This window comes from Hibiscus syriacus, unplaced genomic scaffold (assembly GCF_006381635.1).
Source record: "Hibiscus syriacus cultivar Baekdansim isolate YM2019G1 unplaced genomic scaffold, ASM638163v2 tig00111105_pilon, whole genome shotgun sequence".
Classification (NCBI taxonomy): domain Eukaryota; kingdom Viridiplantae; phylum Streptophyta; class Magnoliopsida; order Malvales; family Malvaceae; genus Hibiscus; species Hibiscus syriacus.
Window position 1 is genome coordinate 895,321 of NW_024062987.1, and position 13,798 is coordinate 909,118.

The following is a 13,798-nucleotide window of genomic DNA, read 5'->3' on the forward strand; positions in this document are numbered from 1 at the left end:
CCCAAAGGGTATTATCCGTAATTGTGTCCGATAGTGTTTCCATCTCCTGCTGATGAATGGTACTGGCCGGTAACTCATACGAAAGCCAACATGCATCCATATATCGGGCACGGGAGGGAGTTTATCAATATGTCGACATATGACACTAAATGAATCAGGCTTTTGAACGGCGAGCGGGACCACTTGAACGACGACAGGGGCATATTCAACGGTGGGAGGAGCTTCTTCGATGATGAGAGGGGCCTCTTGAACGATAGGAGACACCTCTTGAATGATGATAGGTTCATCGGGCTTATTCTTATGGAGTCTTGGCACTAGTGGGGTGAACGGAGACGTAATGGCACGCGCACGACGTCTGATGCGTGAACCCAGTTGTGCAAGAAAAACCCGACGTAAAGCATCTACCTTATCGGGCCGCTGAAAATAAATTAATATATAAATCAGTAAATAAATAATAAATAATGCCGAAAAAAAGTTATTTGCATTTTTAGTATAGTATTAAACAAATTTACCTCATTGCGTAGGGTATTAACCTCATTCTGCAACAATGAAACAATCTCGCGTAGAGCGGCAACCTCATCACATAAGGTAGATACCTCACCGCGTAGCGCACCATTGTCATCGCGTAAAAAATCCACCTCACCACGTAAAGATTAAACCTCATCACGCCATGCACCATTATCTTCACGTAAAGTACCGACCTCATGACGCAAAGCACCGACCTCATCACGTAATTCCCCTAACTCATCCCGTGGAGGTGGAGAACAGGGAGATAAATGTCGTGGCCTCTTTGCCGGTCGCCTATCATGAGGTGATGGTGGAGAAGAGGCTCGATGATGTGATGGAATAGGTGATGGTGGAGGTGGAGAAGAGGCTCGATCAGGTGATGGCTCCAGGTGTCGAGCTGTAGAATCGGCCCGATCAGGTGATAGCTCTCGAGGTGGGGGTGTTCATCATCCGTCCCATAAAAAAACCGCTTACTAGCTTGCCACCAATCAGTGGCAAGCTCAGCCTCTGTGGGTGTCAGCCTCGTAATGGATAGTTGGCCTCCTAACAATATAAAAGCTCAAACAAAGTTAAACTTGTACTAGTAATAACTTGTTTATATATACCACATATTATTTATGTGTTAAATTACATCATTCATCATCGTATATGGGAGTAAATCTTCCTAATCCAACATGAGGATCCTCTTTCAGGTAATAGCCCTAGGAATATCATTTGATCTTTTTATCGCATATGTTCGCATGCTGGGGAAAGCCTCAAATATCCAAATCTACAAAACAATATAATACACAAACATTAGTAATTGTTAAATAATTAATTATAACTTTGGAAACATTATATAGAAATTCTTACTTTAAAGGCCCAAGAAAAGCCTGTCAAAGTGTATTTAGAACCATCGCCCCGTAAATCGGTCCTCAAAAGGCAGACAACAACTTCTTCCAGGTAACTTTCCATAGATATGAATCCCACGGAAACAGGTTTCATGCATTTAAGTCCTCTACCAATAATATTAGGTCCTCGGAGATTGGTTGTCTGCCCTCTTTGCCTAAAAAGTCGACATGCAAAAGTAATAAATGGCATACTCGGACAACATCAAGGTCATCCATCCGAGTAAAATCATCTTTATCAAATAATCTTTTCAAGTCGTCGACGTGTATACTCGGCTTCGACTTTGCCAGCTCAGGAAAAATCCGATATAACCATGATGGGCGGGCGATATGACTAGTGTACCGACCTACATCATCGTGTCCGAAGCGTAGACCGGTGATTAAGCAAAACCTCCCGCCCAAAACAAATATACGCCGGTGCCGGAGGAAAATGAAACCATATCTCCTCATCACCACGTTGTACCCCCTCGGATAGATCGTTAGTCATGGTCTGAAGAAACAAATGTGTCAAAATAGCATCTCCACCCGTATGTTGCACTTTCAGCCATGGCCCAAAGCAAGTATCCTTAACAATTTTCTTTGTAGAGGTGTAAGCGTCGACACAATTTTAGTGGCTAGGCTTAATTTATTCCTTAAGGTCAATGCAGCCGAAAAAAATTTCTACAAAAATAATAAACATACCAAGTTAGATATACCAAAAACTAAAAATTATACACTATAACAGACATGATATTAAACAATGAAAACAAAGCCAAATATTTTTCAAACTAGCACGGTATTCACCCAAGTCATTATTCCATCATAGTTCACAAAATGCATCAGATAACATTCCAGAAGTAAGCACTTATATAAACATTTAAAAGGACAACATATAGGTTTAGTGCATGTTCAAGGACAACATAAATTAGCAACACTGTGAAGTTAGTATTTGTCTTTTTTTTGTTGAAGAAATGCAATTCATTCAAGTTTTAATTTGTAGAATAAAAGAAGTTTCTGAAACTTAATTCGCAACGCGATTTTAGTTTCGCGTTGCGATTTTCATTTTCGCGTTGTGAATTTGGTGTTGCGATTTAGGGTTTCTTCAACAAAAAGACAAAACAAAGACAAATACTAACTTCACAGGGTTAAAGACTAAACAGTTTAGCAGTATTGGCAGCAACCGAATGAATTTAACAATCTCAGTGAAATGGTTAATCTAATAATAATACAAAAATTTCAAAATAAAATAATTAAAAAACTAACCCTCGGTGGTTGATTTTCCATTTCTGATCGTGAATGGTTGTGAGGGTTGCTCTGAGAGATGGAGATAGACGGATTTCGTCGGAAATGGAGACAGATTTCGTCAGAGATAGAGACTGATGTCGCCGTAGAGAGTGAGAGATGAAGATGAGACTGAGTTGTGCTTTAGGGTTTTAGGTTAGAGATGATTTGCGATAATATTGTTTACATTTGTGTTGCGAAATTAATATTGTGTTTCGCGTAAAAACATTTGACTTCGCGTTGCAAATTTGACTATCGCGTTGCGAATTTGACTTCTGTGTTGCGATTTATAAATTCGCGTTGCGAAATTGGAATTTACGTTGCGAATTTGTTGGTCATTTTGGCAAATCCAAAAAAATTGGTTAAATTCGTATATTATAAAATATTTTTTGGTCACTGAGGTTATTTTTCTATTTTTTATGTGTAATTTATTTATGTTTTCGTGTTTATTTTCCGTTATTTTCGTATAATATATAAAAAATTGAAAATTAATTCAAACTTAAATTAAGACTTTTTCTTATTTATATTTAATCTTTTTGGTAGAAATAGTTAAGACTAATTATTGTTCTTTCTTATTTAAGATTATTAGAATCAATATAGAATATTTTATCATTGTATTCAAATAAAAAGAATAAAATTCTCTTTCTGAAATTTCTTTTACTAATTTAACTTTTTTTAAGGAGACGAAACTACTGTCGGCTATATTTACAGCGATGTCGAATTGGAACTCGTAAAACCAATAATCCTACAGAATTTACTAATTTAGCAAACGACTGGAAGCATTAGTTCACTGGAAAATTGCAGTACTTTTTTCCAATTATTTTTCTTGCAAAAATACGACATGAAGATGCTTGCATTCAACACTGATCGACTAGAAATAGTAAAAGGAACATAAGAATAGTCCATTAAAAACTAAAAGAAGCAGAGTGGAGGAGCTTTGAATCACTCCCAAGAACTGCAAATTTTATGAATACGATCATTATTAATACATATTAAACCCAACAGAGATATTATCCAAGGCTTCAAACCTTAACATATTACGAGGACATATTTCATGGCCTTTCACCTGCCGCAGGAACGGGTGTAAGTCCCGCAATTTGTGGCATAACAGAGCGGTTGGGGTTCGGAAGGCAGCTATCATAAGGACTACCTCTTCCACAATTTGCCGCCGGCCGGCCGGCATTGCCGGTGTTTCTGGTCACACTTCCGCCACCTTGTAGGATTCTACTGAGATGCGAATCCATCAGAAACTCCAACTCGTCGTCATCAGCGATGATGGAGGTGGTGCTGTTGGTTTCAATTAAACCAGCTCAGGAAAGATTCATCGAATTGTAGCATACCAGCACTAAAATTGCAAGTGAAAGACATTTTTGCTTCATTTTGACTATATTCTCTTTCAGATGTGTGCGCAACTCAAGTACGTCCTTTTAAGGTGGTGGGATATTGATTGTAGGTGAAATAAGACTGGTTCTTCGTACTGTTCATGCAAATTGCAATTGAACCAAAAATGTCAACCGTTGCTACCTTTCATAGCAGGCAGGTTGTAACAACCCGAAAATTTCAAAATAATATTTAATTGGGAATTGAGGTTTTAATTGTGAAAATTTGTAAATTTTTGGTGACTAAATTGAAAGATTTTAAAACTTATGGCTTGTTTTAGAGTTAAAGAAAATTTAGGGACCAAGTCCTGAATTTACCCAAAAAAAGTAGGTAAGTTTGGTGTATATTACGGGAGTTGGTTTCTGGAAATCAGAAGCCAATTCCTCCCAAATTCCCTCTCCCAACCTCAACTTCCGACGATGATTCCGACGCCGTCCGAATTCCGATTGCCGTTTTGAAAGTATCATCGTGTTCGTTATCGAGTCAGGAACAATCCCTTAAATTAATTGAAGCGAAACGCTGCCAAACGCCGTGAATTTCAAGTCAAAGCATCGACGTTTTTTTAGCTCAATCGGCTAGAAATTCATAAATTCATCGCCGATCGTTGCTCCGTTTACGACACCTCCCGCACCATCGTGTTCCTTGTGCCGTTCCGAGTCCGCCGGTGTCATCCTCTGTCTCCGTCGACGGCATTGCGCGTGGGAGGTGAAGCGGTTAAAGTTTCCGATTTGATGAAATCAAGCTCTCCGCCGTTCAAAAATTTGAACCGATCTTTGTAAGTATCTCGAAATCGCTCAAAATAATTTTTAGAAATTTTTCCATGATTTTTAGAGCCCCGGAGGAGGTCCTACGCGCCGCCGCAGAGCGAGTGCATAACTGGAAAATCGGTTTGACCGGTTCGAACCGGTTTGACCGGTCTGACCGACCCGACCGTTGACCGTTGACCGGTGATATTCTCGGAATTAATTCGAAATGATGCTATTTTGGGAATTAATTCAAAAAGGGTACTATTTTGGTAATTAATTTGAAAAGGGTGCTATTTTGGTTATTATTTTAAAAAGGGGTGTTATTTATGTAAAATGTTTGACAGCTTGTTGACCTCCTTTGACCAGAACTTTGACCGGCTTTGACCGGTTATTAAACGATCGTTAATGTAACACCCCCAACCCGTATCCGACCCGGATACGAGTCCGAAGTGTCACATTGACTTTTCAAACATTTATTCGTATAAAATAGTGAGTAATTTAAAAACTTTGATAACATTTAACTTATTCAAAACGTTTACAAAATATATCAGAGTTCATACAATTTATATCTTTATACTACATGCCAACTACACTCTATATACAATACATATATTTTCTGATCTGACATTTAGTAAGGAGAACTGACATGTCTTGCTCCGCATTACTCTTTACTCTTCTCGAAACCTACGTGTGAAACAATCACACGCTAAGTCGTTGACTTAGTGAGGCATATAAAACATATAATATTTCATATAACATAAATCATACATAAACATATACCATCATTATCATTAAGAAACACACATAACATCATATGGTTCATGTAACACATTTCAAACCACTTACTTTTGATAACCATTTATAAACCCATCGTATACATATCACATTCAGTATGCTTGTTTAGTCACTTTATTAGCCCATGTACACTAGTGAGAACTTAAGGTATGTGAGTACATTGAGGTTGTGCACACATATGCTGTCACCATAGCTCGATCAATGTCCCGAAGGACCAGTCCATAGATTCCGAAGAACCTAGGTAATCAGTCCATATCTCTCGAAGAACATAGGCAAACGGTCCATATGTCCCGAAGAACATAGGTAAACCCTCGACCCTTGGCATGCCAACTATATCCCTAGCTCTCATATCACATAACATAGGCATTATCATTTATAACAAATCACATTATTTATTCATATTCTTTCTCTTATAAACACATATCTTTTCATTTCAGTCACGTATCACATGTACGTGTAATCATTGATCTCATAATCACATGTTCCTTCTCTTCTGTCACATACCACATGTATGTGTAAACATATATCTAATATCATATGTTGCATGTAATCACATAGATCGTATCATATAGCTTCTTTCACATATACATAATCACTTAGTCTATTTTCATGTAATTCTTTTCACTTCTCATATGATTTTATATTTATATCTCACATAACATACAAAGCATATCATTATCTTTAGTCATGCATACATACAATCAATGTAATATAGATAATCACATATAATTATAACAACACATAATCATGTCCATGTCTTCATGCATATTACTCTAGGAAATAGACTCATCGCAAGTCTTATTTCCATTAAACACTACATATCACTAGTATGCACTCACCTTGGACTCACTAGTCAATTCCAATCTCTTATCTTTCCCTTGATCGATCTTACTTGTCAAATGTTCCGGAATTGCTTTACGCGCAGAATCTTTGGCTCTTGGCCTCCACGTGAAGAAGAATAAGAAAGGAGAAGAGAACTCTGGAGAATTCTCTCCCTTTCCACGTGCATTTATCCTTACCAATCCCATTTTTAATTCATTTCTTGGTCAATTGACCCTTTTGCCCTTTATTTTCTTTAATAATTACTAAATAACATTCATCATATATATCCAATAATCATTGAACTATTTTATTCTTATACTTTAGTCACCAAATTCTGAAACTTTACAATTTGGTCACTAACCCGATATTGTGGATGTTACAAATCTCCCTCATTTTTAAGAAAATTCGTCCTCAAATTTTCACTGGACATCTTGATAAGAACATGTCTGCTAATGTTCTCATGTTGTTTCCTTTACTTAATCTTTCTTTCCCTTAGTTCTTCAACTATTTTTTTTTTACATCCCTTATCATGTCACTTATCATATAACCAATATCATCAGTTCTTATCACTCAAAATCATCAATCAATCAAATTCCTTATCAATCTTTAATTTACCTTGCAGTAATAACGAACTTTTATTCCATCAACGCTTAATTACTTCTTAAATTTCCTTAATACATATAAATTATTCTTTATTCTCTGACTAAATCTCCTTGACCAAGAAACATAACCTTTATCACATCTGATTCTTTAAACTTTTTCCTTTCATTTCCTTATTCCATTATTCCTTTATTCATTCAAAAATCAAAATCTCCTTATACACAAATCATATATATTTTCTTTCATGCTCACATACTCTTTTCTTCTCACTTATGCCCATCTCTGATTACTAATCTTTATCATCTCTTCATAACTTTGATAATCAACACTCCTTGCACATACCTTATTCTTCATGAAGTCTTTATTCAAATCATAATACACACATACTTGACTTCCTTCAAACATATTAATCCTTTACTCTTTCCAGTCGAACTAACTCAGCATTAATTTATTTGACTCATTCAACTCACATTCTTACTCATTCACAATGCAATTCCTAGGTTCAAACTCAGGCATTACAATTTCCTTTATCTTATAAATCAATCATCAATGCACCTATCACTTGATCCTTTTTAAATAATTCTACTTTACCTATTTTCTAGCAGAACTTTTAATCCAATCCATTACTTTCCCTTCTGGCTTAACTTCATATTCATTCTTAACCCCTTATTTAATCTTCCAGTACCAGACTCTACTATTCAAGCGTATCTGTCTTTCATCAAGTTTTGATCCTTTTCTATGGAATACAACTAATTCAAACCGAGTCTATAATTGACAATCATAATCTATGTCTCTTCGATAATGTCGATTTTTATGAGATACGAATTCTCTTAATTCTTCTGAGATCTCTCTAGATCTTTAATACAATTCATCACTTCTTGAAAAGAACAATTTTAACATCAATAATATTCTTTTCGTCTAGGCATAACCCTCCATACCTCACTTACATACATCATTTTTTCCTTCAAATAACTTAACAATAATTTCTTCGACTTATCAAACTACATTCATATCCCTACACGTTACGATTCCTCTGTTTTCAAACTTAAGCATTCTAACTTTCTCTGTCTTATAAACTGATTGCTGATATATATTGATGCTTAAACTTTCTATTACTTTATAACTTTCCTTAACCATATGAATCCTTATCTCATTCACTACATCACATTTACATGGTCGAGATACACAACTATATCCATATCCGTTTCATATTCGGTTAACTTATCCTAATATATCTTCAAATCCTTTAATTTCAATACACTTTTCGTCACATAAACTGGTTAGCCAACGCTAACTCTTTTCATCTAGAATGCAAACCCTTATAATATCCACATTTGCTTATACCCAGTACTATCTTTTGTTTCAAATTCATCACACTAATTGCATTATCTTATAAACTGGTCACTGATTCACTTATTCTGAACTCTTCTACAATTCTAGCCACATACTTAGATCTTTTAACTTTCTTATGGTGACACTTTCATTCACCATATTTTATCTTATCTACGTAGTAACGAAACTTCTCAATTTAATTTCTCATATTTGGAGAAATGAACACCTTCTAGCATTATCTTCATATCATTTATCCAAAAGTCTGTAGCAACAGAACCTTTCTCAAATTCACCCTTGAACTCGGGTGCACTTAACTCTATTCGATACATTCATTCTATGAGTTAACAAAGTATACAATTTAAAAAACATCGGAATATCATTCAACATCATGAATCATTCTCTAATCTTATACAGGTATTCCCTGAGGTTTTCGCTCTTCTCCCTGCCTGGCCAGGGCAGGTGAATGCTATTACCTTCAGGTCTATCGCCTTGTGCTTCACTTTGGAAGCTCTCATATATTCATATACTCATATCCTTACTTTTATCACATATCACGTGTGCATATGATCATCCAATTCATATCATATAACGTATGTCATCTGTATATGTTCACATATATATCATATTATATAAACATATATATATATATATATATAACTCATAACTCTCAGTATTCACTTATCTTATATAACATAAAAATTTAACTCTATTAACAAGACAGCACACTCCTTACCTATCAGATCAGATTTTTTTTTCACTTTGTGTTGGCATGTACACTTTTTAAAACACTTTCGACTTCGTTTTAGCCTAGAATCGACTAAACCATAGCTCTGATACCATTAAATGTAATACCCCAACCCGTATCCGACTCGGATACGAGTCCGAAGTGTCACATTGACTTTTCAAACATTTATTCATATAAAATAGTGAGTAATTTAAAAACTTTGATAACATTTACCTTATTCAAAATGTTTACAAAATATATCAGAGTTTATACAATTTATATCTTTATACTACATGCCAACTACACTCTATATACAGTACATATATTTTCTGATCTGATTTAGTAAAGAGAACTGACATGTCTTGCTCCACATTACTCTTTACTCTTCTCGAAACCTACGTGTGAAACAATCACGCTAAGTCGTTGACTTAGTGAGGCATATAAAACATATATTCATATAACATAAATCATACATAAACATATACCATCATTATCATTAAGAAACACATAACATCATATGGTTCATGTAACACATTTCAAACCACTTACCTTTGATAACCATTTATAAACCCATCGTATACATATCACATTCAATATGCTTGTTTAATCACTTTATTAGCCCATGTACACTAGTGAGAACTTAAAGTATGTGAGTACATTGAGGTTGTGCACACATATGTTGTCACCACAGCTCGATCAATGTCCCGAAGGACCAGTCCATAGATTCCGAAGAACCTAGGTAATCAGTCCATATGTCCCGAAGAACATAGGTAAACAGTCCATATGTCCCGAAGAACATAGGTAAACCCTCGACCCTTGGCATGCCAACTATACCCCTAGCTCTCATATCACATAGCATGGGCATTATCATTTATAACAGTTCACATTATTTATTCATATTCTTTCTCTTATAAACACATATCTTTTCATTTCAGTCACGTATCACATGTACGTGTAATCATTGATCTCATAATCACATGTTCCTTCTCTTCTGTCACATACCACATGTATGTGTAAACATATATCTAATATCATATGTTGCATGTAATCACATAGATCGTATCATATAGCTTCTTTCACATATACATGTAATCACTTAGTCTATTTTCATGTAATTCTTTTCACTTCTCATATGATTTTATATTTATATCTCACATAACATATACAAAGCATATCATTATCTTTAGTCATGCATACATACAATCAATGTAATACAGATAATCACATATAATTATAACAACACATAATCATGTCCATGTCTTCATGCATATTACTCTAGGAAATAGACTCATCGCAAGTCTTATTTCCATTAAACACTACATATCACTAGTATGCACTCACCTTGGTCTCACTAGTCAATTCCAATCTCTTATCTTTCCCTTGATCGATCTTACTTGTAAAATGTTCCGGAATTGCTTTACGCACAGAATCTTTGGCTCTTGGCCTCCACGTGAAGAAGAAGAAGAAAGGAGAAGAGAATTCTCTCCCTTTCCACATGCATTTATCCTTACCAATCCCATTTTTAATTCATTTCTTGGTCAATTGACCCTTTTGCCCTTTATTTTCTTTAATAATTACTAAATAACCTTCATCATATATATCCAATAATCATTGAACTATTTATCTTATACTTTAGTCACCAAATTCTGAAACTTTACAATTTGGTCACTAACCCGATATTGTGGATGTTACAAATCGCCCCTCATTTTTAAGAAAATTCGTCCTCGAATTTTCACTGGACATCTTGATAAGAACATGTCTGCTAATGTTCTCATGTTGTTTCCTTTACTTAATCTTTCTTTCCCTTAGTTCTTCAACTATTTTTTTTTACATCCCTTATCATGTCACTTATCATTTAACCAATATCATCAGTTCTTATCACTCAAAATCATCAATCAATCAAATTCCTTACCAATCTTTAATTACCTTGCAGTAATAACGAACTTTTATTCCATCAACGCTTAATTACTTCTTAAATTTCCTTAATACATATAAATTATTCTTTATTCCTCTGACTAAATCTCCTTGACCAAGAAACATAACCTTTATCACATCTGATTCTTTAAACTTTTTCCTTTCATTTCCTTATTCCATTATTCCTTTATTCATTCAAAAATCAAAATCTCCTTATACACAAATCATATATATTTTCTTTCATGCTCACATACTCTTTTCTTCTCACTTATGCCCATCTCTGATTACTAATCTTTATCATCTCTTCATAACTTTGATAATCAACACTCCTTGCACATACCTTATTCTTCATGAAGTCCTTATTCAAATCATAATACACACATACTTGACTTCCTTCAAACATATTAATCCTTTACTATTTCCAGTCGAACTAACTCAGCATTAATTTATTGACTCATTCAACTCACATTCTTACTCATTCACAATGCAATTCCTAGGTTCAAACTCAGGCATTACAATTTCCTTTATCTTATAAATCAATCATCAATGCACCTATATCACTTGATCCTTTTTAAATAATTCTACTTTACCTATTTTCTAGCAGAACTTTTAATCCAATCCATTACTTTCCCTTCTGACTTAACTTCATATTTATTCTTAACCCCTTATTTAATCTTCCAGTACCAGACTCTACTATTCAAGCGTATCTGTCTTTCATCAAGTTTTGATCCTTTTCTATGGAATACAACTAATTCAAACCGAGTCTATAATTGACAATCATAATCTATGTCTCTCTTCGATAATGTCGATTTTTATGAGATACGAATTCTCTTAATTCTTCTGAGATCTCTCTAGATCTTTAATACAATTCATCACTTCTTGAAAAGAACAATTTTAACATCAATAATATTCTTTTCGTCTAGGCACAAACCCTCCATACCTCACTTACATACATCATTTTTTCCTTCAAATAACTTAACAATAATTTCTTCGACTTATCAAACTACATTCATATCCCTACACGTTACGATTCCTCTGTTTTCAAACTTAAGCATTCTAACTTTCTCTGTCTTATTAACTGATTGCTGATATATATTGATGCTTAAACTTTTCTATTACTTTATAACTTTCCTTAACCATATGAATCCTTATCTTCTTCACTACATCACATTTACATGGTCGAGATACACAACTATATCTATATCCGTTTCATATTCGGTTAACTTATCCTAATAATATCTTCAAATCCTTTAATTTCAATACACTTTTCGTCACATAAACTGGTTAGCTAACGCTAACTCTTTTCATCTAGAATGCAAACCCTTATAATATCCACATTTTTCTTATACCCAGTACTATCTTTTTTTTCAAATTCATCACACTAATTGCATTTATCTTATAAACTGGTCACTGATTCACTTATTCTTGAACTCTTCTACAATTCTAGCCACATACTTAGATCTTTTAACTTTCTTATGGTGACACTTTCATTCACCATATTTTATCTTATCTACGTAGTAACGAAACTTCTCAATTTAATTTCTCATATTTGGAGAAATGAACACCTTCTAGCATTATCTTCATATCATTTATCCAAAAGTCTGTAGCAACAGAACCTTTCTCAATTTCACCCTTGAACTCGGGTGCACTTAACTCTATTCGATACATTCATTCTATGAGATAACAAAGTATACAATTTAAAACACATCGGAATATCATTCAACATCATGAATCATTCTCTAATCTTATACAGGCATTCCCTGAGGTTTTCGCTCTTCTCCCTGCCTGGCCAGGGCAGGTGAATGCTATTACCTTCAGGTCTATCGCCTTGTGCTTCACTTTGGAAGCTCTCATATATTCATGTACTCATATCCTTACTTTTATCACATATCACGTGTGCATATGATCATCCAATTCATATCATATAACGTATGTCATCTGTATATGTTCACATATCATATATCATATTATATAAACATATATATATCTCTCATAACTCATTCTCAGTATTCACTTATCTTATATAACATAAAAATTTAACTCTATTAACAAGACATCACACTCCTTACCTATCAGATCAGATTTTTTTTTCACTTTGTGTTGGCATATACACTTTTTAAAACACTTTCGACTTCGTTTTTAGCCTAGAATCGGCTAAACCGTAGCTCTGATACCATTAAATGTAACACCCCCAACCCGTATCCGACTCGGATACGAGTCCGAAGTGTCACATTGACTTTTCAAACATTTATTCGTATAAAATAGTGAGTAATTTAAAAACTTTGATAACATTTACCTTATTTAAAATGTTTACAAAATATATCAGAGTTTATACAATTTATATCTTTATACTACATGCCAACTACACTCTATATACAGTACATATATTTTCTGATCTGATATTTAGTAAAGAGAACTGACCTGTCTTGCTCCGCATTACTCTTTACTCTTCTCGAAACCTACGTGTGAAACAATCTCCCTTTCCACGTGCATTTATCCTTACCAATCCCATTTTTAATTCATTTCTTGGTCAATTGACCCTTTTGCCCTTTATTTTCTTTAATAATTACTAAATAACCTTCATCATATATATCCAATAATCATTGAACTATTTTATTCTTATACTTTAGTCACCAAATTCTGAAACTTTACAATTTGGTCACTAACCCGATATTGTGGATGTTACAAATCTCCCCTCATTTTTAAGAAAATTCGTCCTCGAATTTTCACTGGACATCTTGATAAGAACATGTCTGCTAATGTTCTCATGTTGTTTCCTTTACTTAATCTTTTTCCCTTAGTTCTTCAACTATTTTTTTTTACATCCCTTA